Source organism: Gossypium raimondii, chromosome 4 (assembly GCF_025698545.1).
Source record: "Gossypium raimondii isolate GPD5lz chromosome 4, ASM2569854v1, whole genome shotgun sequence".
NCBI classification, from domain to species: Eukaryota; Viridiplantae; Streptophyta; class Magnoliopsida; order Malvales; family Malvaceae; genus Gossypium; species Gossypium raimondii.
Genome location: NC_068568.1, coordinates 37,225,749 through 37,241,244, shown reverse-complemented (window position 1 = coordinate 37,241,244; position 15,496 = coordinate 37,225,749). Strand labels below are relative to the sequence as shown.

The 15,496-nt window shown below is 34.3% G+C and overlaps 1 non-coding gene across 1 annotated transcript; it reads right to left on the bottom strand.

Moving 5' to 3' along the window:
- Window positions 1-6,095: 6,095 nt before the first annotated feature.
- On the bottom strand, window positions 6,096-6,202 carry LOC128040688 (small nucleolar RNA R71). The gene has a single exon (XR_008195494.1). It is a non-coding gene; the product is annotated as a small nucleolar RNA R71 (small nucleolar RNA).
- Between the last annotated feature and the right edge of the window lie 9,294 nt (window positions 6,203-15,496).

The window sequence follows — 15,496 nt, the reverse complement described above, 5'->3', positions numbered from 1 at the left end:
GACTAAAGTGTTAGATTTGATCACATTTTTGTACCGAGGTAAGTTTACGGTAAATAAACGTAATATTTTGATAATTATTAATAATGCTGTTATTTTTCAGCAATTATGTATTTATTTCATGAAAATATCTAATGTTGACTTAAGTATAAGATGACAGAGAATTAGTGACACAAGCCCCGTTGAAATATTAGGAATGTATTGGATACAAATGTCATGACATTTGGGTAAAGAGGTCCAATGTAAGACCATCTCTGGGACATGGCATTGCCACCGAGATGAGAGGTCCCCCGTAAGACCATGTCTAGGACATGGCATGGGCACCGATATGAGAACTCTCATGTAAGGCCATATTTGGGATATGGCATTGGCAGTACAGGAAACATCCCATGTAAGACCATGTCTGGGAAATGGCTTTGGCATGTTATTATCAGAAAAGAGAACCAAGTATCCTTATTATTCCAATGTGACTCAACGGGCTAGAAAACAATTTATGTTCTATGAAAGTTCAAGTAAAAGTATAATTAACAACTTCAGGTGAGTTATAACAGTTAAGAACATATTATGTTATCAGTGAGAACCAATATTTCAGCAAGAGAAGAGTAAGTTGTAATCTTAAGCTATCTAAGTAGATAAGTAAGTAAACAAGTAAGTGAGATTAAGTAAAAAGAAAAATTAAGAACATGATACTTGTATATCATTATTTATGTTAAATGATGACATTATTTATTTGTAAAATTACTAAGCTTTATGCTTACTTCTTTTATTTCTTTTTCTTTCATATAGTATTATCAAGCATAATCGGGATCTTGAAGACGTCGAAGAGCGTTCACACTATCAACCACCACAACTCGGTATTTTAAGACGATAAATGTTTTGAGCTATGGCATGTATAGGGACTTGGTCATTTCGATTGTATATTCTTAAAATATGACCAAAAGATGATATGTAAATGCTTGATGAAGAATAGTTATTAAAATGGCTAAGTATGAAGGTGTTTGTGGTTATAAATGTCTAGGTGATAAATTATGCATAGAAATCATGAAAGAGTAAAAATTTGTAGTGAATCAGTTTTGAGACAGCAGTAGTGACGTGAATTTGAAATATCACCAAGGGTAGTAGAAAATGAATTAGAGGGTGGATGTGTTATAAAATTAAAGATTATTGAGTCTATTTTCATAGAAAAATAACGGTGTAGACAGAGGAATTATATATTCTGAGATATTTGCATTTTAGTTAGACAAGGTCAAAGCGGTTTTTGGAATTCTCTATTCTAAATTTGGAAAATCATTAAAAATTGTACAAAAATATTTATGAGTTTTAATTTATATTTATAGATTTCTTATTGAGTCTATTTTCTGTAGAATTAAGTGAGAACACTATATGAAATCTGTACAATGAGATAATTGAATTTTAGTGATGAGAGGTAAGGACAGTCGATCTGTGAAATAGAGGAGACTTTAACTAATAAACTGTACTAATTGGCTAAACCAAAAATTCTGAAAATTTTATGGTAAAAAGATATATGAGTATAGTTTCAGGGAAAATTTACGGATTTAAATTTTGAGTTTCTTAGCTCGAGTTATAATTAATTTAGTAACTGCTGCTCAGGTGGACAGACTTATTATGAATAGTGAATTAACTTTTAAAACTAAATTTTTATGCCCCGAAATTTTAAGTTAAGTCAAGTAACTCCTCATGCTCGACTCTGGAAATGGTCTCGGGTAAGGGGTTATACATGCCAGATTGAAAGAACTCAAGCCTACGAAAGACCTTCCTACTAGGACGAAGTACCCTATGTTGTTGATCTTTTGCCAGTTTACCATTAGGAGTTTTTTCTGGAACCATTTTTGTTGAGTTTTGTATATTTCTCAAAAGTTCCTCGAGTACCTCTTTACTCCGAGGTTTGAAGTCATTTATGTAACTTTCTTCAAGGAAAGTAGCATGAGTTGACACTATAACAGTTTGCTTTTTTGGGTTATAAAACACACCACCATTTTTTCTCATTGGATATCCTATAGACATGCACAATTCTGCCCGTGGGTCTAACTTCCTTGCATCATTATCCAATATGTGGGACGAGCATCCCTAAATCCTTAAATGATTAAGGTTTGGCTTCCTGCCAGCCACAATCCGTATGAAGTTTTGATCTGCCACAATTTGTTTTGGCAAATTAGGTACTTTCCAACATTGAATGAGTTTATTTTCTAGCCATTTTGTGTTATTTTGTTTTGCTTTACGTTTTAGTATCTTAGACTTAATTATTAGAAAAATAAACGTTTTTACACATTTTTTAGTGCTTTGACAACCTGTTAGACCAGCTTGGGCCTCGAGAATCACTAATGGGCTACTAGAGTGTACAGGGTGCCATTTTAGGCTAAAGAACACAAAGGACGACTACAGTGTCGCAACATAGGCATGTAGTGTTGCGGCGCGGAACTTCGAAGCTGCTAGGGATGAAACAGAGGCGATGTCACGATAAGGGATTCCTCCAAGTCATAATGATCGACGATATCTTGAATAAATGTAGTCATATTTTGACAATCGCTTAGGGTTTCTATTATTAGTTAAACCCTAATTATATTAGGGGTATTATAGGTACATTGCACCTCAAGTTTAGCCTATATAAGTCACCTTATAACTGCATTAGGAAGGGGAGTCGACCTAATTAGACAAATTTATTATAGTGTTTTCTTTAGTTTTTAGTTTATTTTTAGTTTTATGTGTTTGTAAGCGGAGTTATTTCCATTCCAATGTGAAGACGACTGCGAGCGAAGATTGCTCTAGAACCAAGCTTATATCTATTTATTCATGAGCATTTTCTTCATCTTTTCCTTTATTCCTTTATTTATATTTCGTTAACCTGATCAATTGACATTTGTATGAATATTAGGATTAATTCTTATGTTTTATTCATATTTTGCATGATTCAGCTATTTAACTGATTTATTGATTAAGCAATCATTTATCTAAAATAGAGTGTTTATTCAAGAGTACTTAGTATACTAGGAAGTGACAATCCTAGCAGAATATCTAGACAGGTGAGACCAAGAGGGTATCTTAGGTGGTAATCCTTAATGATGATGAGACCGAGAGGGTATTCTTAGATAAGGATGGTAAATCTCTCAGTTAAGAGTATTTGGTTGCCTAGTTGATAATTAGGTATTTAATCGATCATAAGTTGGGAGCTCGTATCATTGACACTAGGAATAGGAAATTCCATTAGGTTATTTTAGGTTAATTAATTTAATTAATATTTTAATTCTACATCACCGCTACTAATTTGTGACTCAATTAGATTAGTAATTATTTTTGGCAATTAATTTAATAATAAATTTCCCTAATATGCAATCCCTTGGGTACGATCCTCAGAGTATTTTCCAAGTGTTTTATTGTAAACAAAAATATATTACAATTTGACTTGTTCGCTTGCAAATACCGCACTTAATTATATATATTTTATTTGCAATATTTACACTCTCCACGTTCGTAAATCAAGAGGAGGTCGAGTTGCTGGCACCGTTGCCGGGGATTGCTACGGTAAAAGTTGTTATTCAATTAATTATCTTTTAAAAATAATACTAACCGAAAGATGAATGAGCTAGATGGAAACACGAAAATTTATGTGTTTTTACATGCCCTTTTTAACTTAAAATCATGCTATTGCGGTTAAATTCTTGTCGAAAAATAATTAAATATTATAAAATAATTAAATTATGTTAAAAATATAAACATGATGAATTTTAATTAATTTTATAGTTAATTTTGATTAATTTTGACTATTTTTGACAGATTCGCACAAAGGGCGAAAATTAGCTCGGTAGACAATGCTCGAAGAATAAAACCGAGAAGCAATTTGAAGCATCGAGGAAAATTCATTTCCAGCCTAAGATGGTCTAAAAATGTGTGTTAATTCATAATATAATTAATTTTAATTTATTCCCAATTTAATTTGGTCTAAATAAATTATTATTAATTAATTAAGGAAAAAAGGGTCTAGTTGAACTGCATTGGTTGAACTGAATCTAATGAACCGAACCAGCCACCAATTGGGCTACCTAGAACCGTCCATATGCTGATCCAAATTAGCATTTTATCTAACTAAATAAGCTTGCAAAGAAGCTCTTGAAGAACTTTCAACCTTGCATTCAAACCCCTCCAAAAAATGTGGCTTTAGGGATTTGCCCTAGTCTATTTTTAGCAAAGTTGAATCTCTTAACTTTGCCATGTGCATGGCCAGTCAAGGGGGGTCTCTTTGGCTGATGGAATTTTCTATTTTTATCAGCCACAATAAGCTATAAAAGCCACCCCTTGCTGATCATTCAACTCATCCCTCACACTCTCATTCTCTCTTCTCCTCTCTCACTTTCTCCCAACTTTTCCTTCCCATTTTCCCTTTTGGTCAAGTGCCAATTTCTTCTCTTGGGAAAGAGGTCCTCATCAGCCATTGTTGAGCAGCAATTAAACTATTCATAAGCCACCTTGATAGTCGAGGACAATGGAGAACGAAGAACGGAGAACTCAATCAAGCCGCAGAGAAATACCTGATTTGCTTCTTGTTCCCTATCTCTTTAAATTTCGTTGTTGTTTTGACAAACATGTTTATGAATATTTATGATATTGAAATTTTAATTTTAACCAATCTAGCTTAAATTTAATCCATGTTGGGTTAATTATAGTTTGCCTACTTGAATTATTGAAATTGTGTTTGTGCTGTTATAGGCCTCGGTAAGATGCATGATTAAGTAAAAAACAATTATTGCAATTTAATTGTTAGATAACTAATGAATTAATTATTAAATCGTATTGAAATTGTAATTAGTCGACACAATATTTAATCAGTACATGTTTATTCTTCTAAGGTAGCTGAAGTTAATTTAACATTGTATTTGGCGATACATATGCCTTACATAACTTGCAAGATTATTGTGATTAAACTGTTTCAAGGTAGAAATACTCTGTTACCTCACTTGATCTTTTATATGCTTGTGAAGATTGAATAACCGCTTAGATTGACATTAAAAAATGTTCAAGAGATTGATTAATTTAATAAGTATGTATGAGCAGTAGTTAGCAAATTACCGAATTGCCGTGAATTTGTTCATACCAATATAACATAAGTTTAATAATTCTAAGTTAAAGGAATGTAATTAATCCAACACAATTATATCATCTTGATTAAACCTTATTTGAATTGTGCATTAGAACCTTTTTATTTTTAAAAAATTTTTTACTTAGTTTTTAACCCTTAGTTTTTAATCATTTTTAAACCAAAATATTTTCCATCACCAAAATGTTTAACATTGAGTTCATAAATATTCCTTTTTACAGTCCCTATGGGTACGATAACTTGACATTTACTTGTCACTTTATTACTTGTTGCGATTGTGTAGACTTGCATATTTTCGTCGTTCCAAGTTTTTGGCGTCGTTGCCGGGGACTGTTTTAAAGAAAAGGTCATTATTTGTGAATCTGTTTTTACATTTTGGTTTATTTATTTTCCTGTTTAAATCTTTACTTACTTAATCTTTCTGTGATTATTTCAGGTGTTTATGAGTATTGATCAAATTATCGACTTACTCCCTGTGGACCCTGAAATAGAACGAAACTTTCGACAGCGAAGAAGACAAGCGAACCAGAGAAGGACCGAAGAGATAAACTTTGAGAATATAAATCAAGGAAACGAAGTAAACCTTGCTCAGAATCTTATCCTTATTGCTGATGATAGGGATAGAGCTTTACGACAGTATGTCATGCCAGTATTTAATGATCTTAATCTGGCTATTTGGAGACCCGAAATTGAGGCACAACAATTCGAGCTGAAGCCAGTCATGTTCCAGATCCTTCTGACTGTGGGCCAATTCAGTGGAATGGCTACTGAAGATCATCATCTGCGCTTAAGACTATTTGTGGAAGTGAGCGATTCTTTCAAGTTAGCCGGAGTACCCTAAGATGCATTACGACTGAAGCTATTCCCATATTCGCTAAGGGACAGAGCTCATGCCTGATTGAGCTTATTGCCACCGAACTCCATTTCTACATGGCAAGAGTTAGCCGAGAGATTCCTCATGAAGTATTTCCCGCTGAGCAAGAATGTCAAGTTGAGGAATGAGATCACTGCCTTCCAACAAATGGTTGATGAGTCCCTGTATGAGGCATTGAAAAGGTACAAAGAGTTATTACGAAAGTGCCCTCATCATGGAATCTCACATTGCATTCAACTTGAGACATTCTATAATGGTCTCAATGCTCACATGAGGATGGTAGTGGACGCCTCTGCTAATGGTGCTCTCTTTTCTAAGTCTTATAATGAGGCTTACGAAATTATTGAGAGGATTGCCAGCAACAATTATCAATGGCCAACCAATCGAGCAGCGTTAGGAAGACAAGTCGCTGGAATACATGAAGTGGACACTCTCACTTCACTCGCATCTCAGGTATCTTCAATATCCTCAATGCTTAAGAATCTTACCACTAATGGGTCTAACAATTTTATAGCCCAACCACCTAACCAATTTGAGAATATAGCTTGTGTGTATTGTGGGGAAGGACATTTGTTTGAAGAATGTCCATCAAACCTCGAATCCATATATTACATGGGTAACAAAAACAAAAACCGAGGGAGGCAAGGACTGCAATCCAACTTTTAGAACTCATCGTGGTGAAATCACCCGAATTTTTCCTAGAGTAACCAAGAGGCTGGAACCAGTAACACTTACGCCCAACCTAGACCAACTCAGCCGCCTAGTTTCCCTTAACAAGTTCAGAAACCAATTTGCTATATTGAAGGTATACATGGCGAAAAACGACACCACTTTAAGGAATTTGGAGAATCAAGTGGACCAGTTTGCTACTAAACTCAGGAACCGACCATAAGGTGCTCTACCTAGTGACACGGAGAATCTGAGAAATCTGGGGAAGAAACATTGTAAAGCATTGACATTGAGGAGCAGAAAGATAGTAGAGCCCAACACTGTCGGAGTTGAAAAAGAGCCAGCTGACGCTCAAGATTTAGAATAAGTTCAACCAAGTGTTGAAATTCCAGTTTCACCAAAACTAGAATCTGCAAAACCCGACAAAGTAACCTCAGGACCAGCTAATTCTGATCAACTAACAACATCGTTAGATGCAGAATTTCTGAAGACGAATAAACCAGAATCAGTCCTAGTAATGAAACCACCACCACCCTACCCTCAAAGACTTCAGAAACAGAAGTAGGAGATTCAATTCAAGAAGTTCCTTGACTTACTCAAGCAACTTCACTCAACATCCCCTTGGTTGAAGCACTTGAGCAAATGTTGAACTACGTCAAGTTTATGAAAGATATCTTGTCTAAGAAACGATTCAACCAAGTGTTAAAATGCCAGTTTCACCAGAACTAGAATCTGTAAAACCCGAAAAGGTAACCTCAGGACCAGCTAATTCTGATCAACTAACAACGTCGTTAGATGCAGAATTTCTGAAGATGAATCAACCAAAATCAGTCCTAGTAATGAAACCACCACCACCCTACCCTCAAAGACTTCAGAAACAGAAGCAGGAGATTCAATTCAAGAAGTTCCTTGATGTACTCAAGCAAATTCACATCAACATCCCGTTGGTTGAAGCACTTGAGAAAATGTCGAACTACGTCAAGTTCATGAAAGATATTTTGTCTAAGAAATGAAGACTTGGAGAATTTGAATCGGTAGCTCTGACGAAGGAATGCAGTGCATATCTTCAAGACAAACTACCCCAAAAATTGAAGGATCCTGGATGTTTTACCATACCGTGCAACATTGGAACAACATATTGTGGTAAGGCATTATGTGACTTAGGTGCGAGTATCAACTTTATTTTTATGTCAATATTTAAGAAGTTAGGGATAGGAGAAGTTAGACTAACTACAGTTACGCTTCAACTAGCAGATCGATCCTTAGCACATCCAGAAGGAAAAATCGAGGACGTATTGGTACGTGTAGATAAGTTTAGCTTTCCTGCTGACTTTGTAATTCTAGATTTTGAAGCAGACAAAGAAGTACCAATCATCCTAGAAAGGCCATTCCTAGCAACTTGAAGGACCCTTATTAACGTCTTTAAGCCTATGCGATTTCCTGACACAATAGATGATTGCTCTGCAATGTCAGATTTAGAGGATTTAATATTGGAGAAGGAACTTAACTGTGTTGAGGACCCACTGGAAAGAATTTTAACATTGGATCCTCCAAATGATGAAGAGGAGGATGAATATTTAACTTTACTAGAAGCTAATAAAAGGGGATTTAATCCGTAATCCCGTTTTGAATCTTTGGAGTTAGAAAAGATGGACTATTCCCAACCAAAAACGTCGATCGAGGGGCTACCTAAATTAAAACTCAAGGTATTACCTTCTCATTTAAAATACGTTTATTTAGGTAACGCTTCTACTCTGTCTGTAATTGTTTCAACAGAATTAACCACTAAGCAAGAAGAGAAACTTATCTTAGTTCTGAAACAATTCAAGAAGGCCATCGGATGGACCATAGCCGATATTCGCGGCATTATTCCATCTGTATGCATGCACAAGATTATCCTCGAAGATAGAAAAAAAGGGACGATCAATAGACAACGGAGACTAAACCCCATCATGAAGGACATATTAAAAAAAGAAATCATCAAGTGGTTAGATGAGGGTATCATCTATCCCATCTCAGACAGTTTATGGGTAAGCCCAGTTCAGTGTGTGCCAAAAAAAAAGAGGTATCACAGTCGTAGAGAACAAGAACGACAAGTTGATACCGACTAGAATAGTTACGGGATGGAGAACTGTATCGATTACCGGAAGCTGAACATGACGACTAGGAAAGATCACTTTCTTTTACCATTCTTGGACTAGATGCTGGATAGACTCGCAGGACGAGATTACTACTGTTTTCTCGATGGATACTCAGGGTATAATCAGATTACAGTAGCACCGAAAGATTAACACAAAACGACATCCACCTGCCCATACGGTACGTTTGCATTTAGACGCATGCCATTTGGTTTATGTAATGCACTTGCTACATTTCAAAGATGTATGATGTCTATTTTTACTGACATGGTTGAGAAATATTTGGAAGTTTTTATGAATGATTTTTCAATATTCGGAGATACTTACGATGATTTCTTAACCAATCTAACTAAGGTACTAAGGCGATACGAAGAAACGAATCTTGTACTCAACTGGGAAAAGTGCCATTTTATGGTACGAGAAAGAGTTGTTCTAGGGCATCAGATAACGAGACATGGGATTGAGGTAGACAAAGAAAAGGTAGATGTTATTGAGAGACTCCCACCTCTAACATCTGTAAAGGGTGTTAGGAGCTTTTTGGGCCACGCCGATTTTTATCGAAGATTTATCAAGGACTTCTCCAAAGTTGCTAAACCTTTATGCAAATTATTGGAGAATGACTCTATATTCAAGTTTGATGAGGAATGCTTAAAAGCCTTTAATGATTTGAAGAGTCGATTAGTCACGACACCTACAATCGTCACACCAGACTGGGATTTGCCATTCGGATTGATGTGTGACGTAAGTGACTTCGCAATTGGAGCTATTTTGGGCCAGCAAAGGAACAAAATTTTTTATCCCATCTACTACGCAAGTCGAACCCTAATAGGAGCTCAACTGAATTATACGGTAACAGAAAAAGAGTTACTTGCTATTGTGTTTGCTTTCGACAAGTTTCGATCTTATCTGGTAGGTACCAAAGTGACTGTCTACACAGACCACTCGGAAATTAAGTATTTACTTGCAAAGAAAGACGCTAAGTCGAGGCTGATCTGATGGGTATTTCTACTTCAAGAGTTCGATATAGAAATTCAAGATCGGAAAGATCGAAAGGGAGTCGAAAATCAAGTAGCAGATCACTTGTCCAGATTGGAGCCACAAGAAGGGAATTCTCCTCTTATACCAATTCAGGAGACGTTTCCAGACGAACATATCCTGAAGGTAAATCATGTCCATAATACCCTTTGGTTTGCTGATATTGCTAACTATTTAGCTTGTGGTTTGATGCCAATTGATAAGATGTATCAACAAAGGAAAAAGTTTCTTCACGATGTGAAGTACTATTCTAGGAAGAGATGTGTTTAAAAAGTGTGTAGATCATATGATTAAGAGATGCGTGGCAGAAGATGAAATAACGAAGATTTTATACCACTGTCACTTAGCTCCAAGTGTGGGACACTTCGAAGGTACACGTACAGTGGCCAAAGTATTTCAAACCGGATTCTTTTGGCCAACACTATTCAAGGATGCATATGCTTACGTGAAGAGCTGTGATTGATGTTAAAGGGTTGGAAATGTCACCAACAGAAATGAGATGCCTCGAACAAACATCATTGAGGTAGAGTTGCTCAATGTATGGGGTATTGACTTTCTTGGTCCTTTTCCTCTGTCTTGCGGTCACAAGTACATACGAGTAGCAGTAGACTATGTGTCTAAGTGGGTCGAGGCTGAGACATATCCGACAAATGATGCTAAGGTTGTGATGAAGTTTCTACAGAAGCATGTGTTCACAAGGTTTGGAACCCCAAGAGCTATCATCAGTGATGAAGGATCCACTTTGTGAACATGTGGTTAAAATGGTTATTAGACAAGCACGGAGTGAAACACAAGGTTGCAACAGCTTACCATCCGTAGACAAATGGGTAAGCTGAACTGGTAAATAAGGAGGTCAAAGGCATACTTGAGAAGGTAGTCTGCCCGAACCGACGAGATTGGTCCACAAGATTAGATGACGTTTTATGGGCTTACAGAACAACATACAAGACACCGTTAAGGATATCACCCTATAGGTTGGTCTTTGGGAAAGGCTGCCATCTACCATTGGAGTTAGAGCACAAAGCTTACTGGGCTCTTCAACAAATTAATTTGGATCCTAAGCTCGCGAAATAGAAACGAATGTTCCAACTTAATGAGTTAGAAGAGTTCCGAATGTTCTCATATGAAAATGCCAAATTACTTAAAGAAAGACTCAAGAAATGGCATGACAACCACGTTCGAGTTTGAGAATTTGAAGTAGGTCAGCAACTCTTGTTGTTCAATTCCAGATTAAAGTTCTTTCCAGGTAAGCGAAAATCACGTTGGTCTGGTCCATTTACGATTCACCAAGTCTATCCATACGGAGTTGTTAAACTCTAATGTAAGGGAGGTAATTTCCGAGTTAATGCTCAACGCCTGAAACATTATTGGGGAGATAAAATTGAACAGGATAAAACCTCGTTCATTTTATCAGATACTTAATTTTTCATTTTTCTTTTTGAATAAACGATTTAGGGTATATTTTCGGGTAAAGTATTTTTAAATAAATTCTGTCTAGGAGATTGGAACTTAAGCGGGATCGTTTGTGACCCCTCCAATCTTTCCTGGGAATTTATTTTGACATAATTTTCCAAGAAATTATCCCTTAAATGGAAAAATAAAATTTTAGTTTCAAATAAAATGGTCAATTTTGATCCAAGTTTTAATTTATGACTCAATTTTAAATTTTATTAAGTCTAGGGACTTAATTGAATTATTTTAAAATTTAGTCAATCTTTTCGTAAATAATAAAAAACTAGGTGCCTTTCTTTGTGAATATTTTTAAAAGCATCTAAAATAAATATCTTTAATATTATTAATAATTTGATAAACTTTAATATATAATTATATTATTTATAATTTATATATTAATTTTATCAACTTAGCTTAAATTAGGATTAATTAGGAATTTTTTATTTCTACACAATAAAATAAGAGATGGGAATCAAAAGTAAATATGGACAAGTAGTAAAGTGTGGCAATAGGTATATACATGTCTAGGATTAGATCTAGGAAGAGCTTGATACTTAAGCAGTCAAATTGACTCACTTCCTCTTTTTTGGAATCCTACTTGGTGTATAGTATCTATTCACTTTAAACAATGAGGGTGTTGTTCATTTTAAGTTGGGGGGACCAAAAGTTGAAATTATTTCCACTCAGAATAAAATTTTTCTTTTAATTATGAATATGATATATTTTTCTTCAATAAATTTGAATTTTGTTAAGTATGCTAAATTTAAGTATGAATAAAGTTTGATTATTTTAATAAATTGTTATGTTAGCTTAATAATGACATGAAGTGTATTTCTAATAAAGCATGCAAATCATACCATGAAATTTTAGTTCTTTAGAAAAGTTAGGCATGCATGAAAGTTTAAGTCTTTAGAATTGACTTAGTAGTTGCTTGAGGCGAAATCCTAGAAAGCATGGAACGTTGAAAATGATTTAGGCAACTGTTGTTTGGACCGTTTGAGTATTTCAAGCCAATCATGATGAAATTTTTATCCTTTGAAACCCAACTTTGAGACTTTATGGCCTAATTTTATTTGAACCCTTACAAAGTTAGCCATCATTTTTCTTAATTATCTTAAAAATGTCTCAAACACTAAACTCAGTACTATTCAGAGTATTCTTTGAAAATAAGTTTGGGGGAGTTGCAAAGAAGTATGAAATGCTCTAAAAATTGTAGTACATGCAATAAAATACTTGAAGAAAAAACATATGTACTTGAAGTGAATTGCACTAAAGGGCATGTGAAAAGGAAAGAAAAGTTGATGTATTGAAGGTAATTATTTCGAAAGGTCTGATACAAGCTGAGTCTAGGGTTTTTTTTTTAAACCTAAAATTATCTATCTTTTACCTACCCTTAATCCTAGCCACGTTACAACCTTGTTAAAGGCCTATTGATTCAAAGTTCCAATGTTACCTACATTAGTGGAGAGAAATTGCTCTGTTCAACATATGAAGACATCAGTTAAGCTTAATAATTGCAGTTTAATTTTGACTAAGGGATTAAAATCAAATTGGTAGGGATTAACATGTCTTTATTAAGAAGCATTTAGTCTAATTTTTCTATTGTGGTAATTGTTGAGATTAATTTGAACGATATATATACTTGAGTAGCATAATTATCAAATTTCTTATTTTTGAGCATAATTATATTGATTTCATGATTTTGGGAACAATGTTGTTCTGAAGAAGTTTTTTAAAAAGTGTTTTCGAGAAAATTCTTTTCAAATTTTTGCATTACTCGGGACAAGAAATGAGTTAAGTTTCGGGTCTGGAAACATAAAAATTTATGTGTTTTTACATGCCATTTTTAACTTAAAATCATGCTATTTCGGTTAAATTCTTGTTGAAAAATAATTAAATATTATAAATAATTAAATTATGTTAAAAATATGAATAGGATGAATTTTAATTAATTTTATAGTTAATTTTGATTAATTTTGACTATTTTCGACAGATTCGTACAAAAGGCGAAAATTGGCTCAGCAGACAATCTCGAAGAATAAAATCGAGAAGCAATTTGAAGCATCGAGACAAATTTATTTCCAGCCTAAGATGATCCAAAAATTTGTGTTAATTCATAATATAATTAATTTTAATTTATTCCCAATTTAATTTGGGCTAAATAAATTATTATTAATTAATTATGGAAAAAAATGGTCTAGTTGAACCGCATTGGTTGAACCGAATCTAGTGAACCGAACCAGCCACCAATTTGGCTACCTAGAACCGTCCATATGCTGACCCAAATTAGCATTTTATCTGACTAAATAAGCTTGTAAAGAAGCCCTTGAAGAACTTTCAACCTTGCATTCAAACCCCTCCAAAAAAGGTGGCTTTAGGGATTTGCCCCAAGCTATTTTTAGCAAAGTTGAATCTCTCAACTTTGCCATGTGTGTGGCCAGCCAAGGGGGATCTCTTTGGCTGATGGAATTTGCTATTTTTAGTAGCCATAATCAGCTATAAAAGCCACCCCTTGTTGATCATTCAACTCATCCCTCACATTCTCATTCTCTCTTCTCCTCTTTCACTTTCTCCCAACTTTTCCTTCTCATTTTCCCTTTTGTTCAAGTGCCGATTTCTTCTCTTGGGAAAGAGGTCCTCATCAGCCATTTTTTAGCAGCAATAAAAGTGTTCATAAGCCACCTTGATAGCCGAGGACAACGGAGAACGAAGAACGGAGAACTTAGTCAAGCCGCGGAGAAACATCAGATTTGCTTCTTGTTCCCTATCTGTTTAAATTTTGTTGTTGTTTTGAAAAACATGTTTATGAATATTTATGCTATTGAAATGGTTATTTTAATCAATCTAGCTTGAATTTAATTCGTGTTGGGTTAATTATATTTTGCTGCTTGAATTATTGAAATTGTGTTTGTGCTGTTATAGGCCTCAGTAAGATGCATGATTAAGTAAAAACAATTATTGCAATTTAATTGTTAGATAACTAATGAATTAATTATTAAATCGTATTGAAATTGTAATTAGTCGACACAATACTTAATCACTGCATGTTTATTCTTCTAAGGTAGCTGAAGTTAATTTAGCATTGTATTTGGCGATACATATGCCTTGCATAACTTGCAAGATTATTGTGATTAAACTGTTTCAAGGTTGAAATACTCTATTACCTCACTTGATCTTTTATATGCTTGTGAAGATTGATTAATCACTTGGATTGGCATTGAAAAATGTTCAAGAGATTGATTAATTTAATAAGTATCTATGAGCAGTAGTTAGCAAATTACCGAGTTGCCGTGAATTTGTTCGTACTAGTATAACATAAGTTTAATAATTCTAAGTTAAAGGAATGTAATTAATTCAACACAATTATATCATCTTGATTAAACCTTATTTGAATCGTGTATTAGAACCTTTTTATTTTTAAATTTCTTTTACTTAGTTTTTAACCCTTAGTTTTTAATCATCTTTAAACCAAAATATTTTCCATCACCAAAGTGTTTAACATTGATTTCATAAATATTTCTTTTTACAGTCCCTATGGGTACGATAACTCAACATTTACTTGTCACTTTATTACTTGTTGCGATTGTGTACACTTGCACATTTTCGTCGTTCCATTAGATAGTCTGCTTGCTAGAAAAATCCGGTTTGAAAAAAATTTTCTTGCACAACGAAAAATTAAAATTTTGAAAACCGACTCAGTTTGTGATATTTATAGCAATAAACCTTAGACCGAAATCATACCTGTGTTTTCAGATAAGCAAATCCTTAATGTTTTTCAGCTTTCAACCAAGCAATCTTCTCCACTATTCTCATACCACGAACTACTTTGAATGTGGGCTCGAATCAATTAAATCAAACAAAGAACTAGAAAAGCTTTTATATTCTTTTTAGGGTGAAAACGAAAATTCTCCCTTCTTTAATAGAAACCAGTTAAATTGTTATTCTAGAAAATATATTTACTAGTTGACAATAAATTCTCTCTATTTTTCAGCAAAGTAACAATCTCTCAAAGTTGTATAAATAGCTCTACCGATGCCATCTATTTATAAGGAGAGAAGGTAAAACCCTTGTTGAATTGTAGAGGTTTATTTCAAAAAAAAAACAATTTCCTAGTTGAACGGTTATGCGCATGTGCATTAAAACAACGATTTTATATAAAAATTTTAAAAGCCCGATTTTACTACAAGCGTACAGTGTTAGTTGTTATGTTTATAGCTCCGA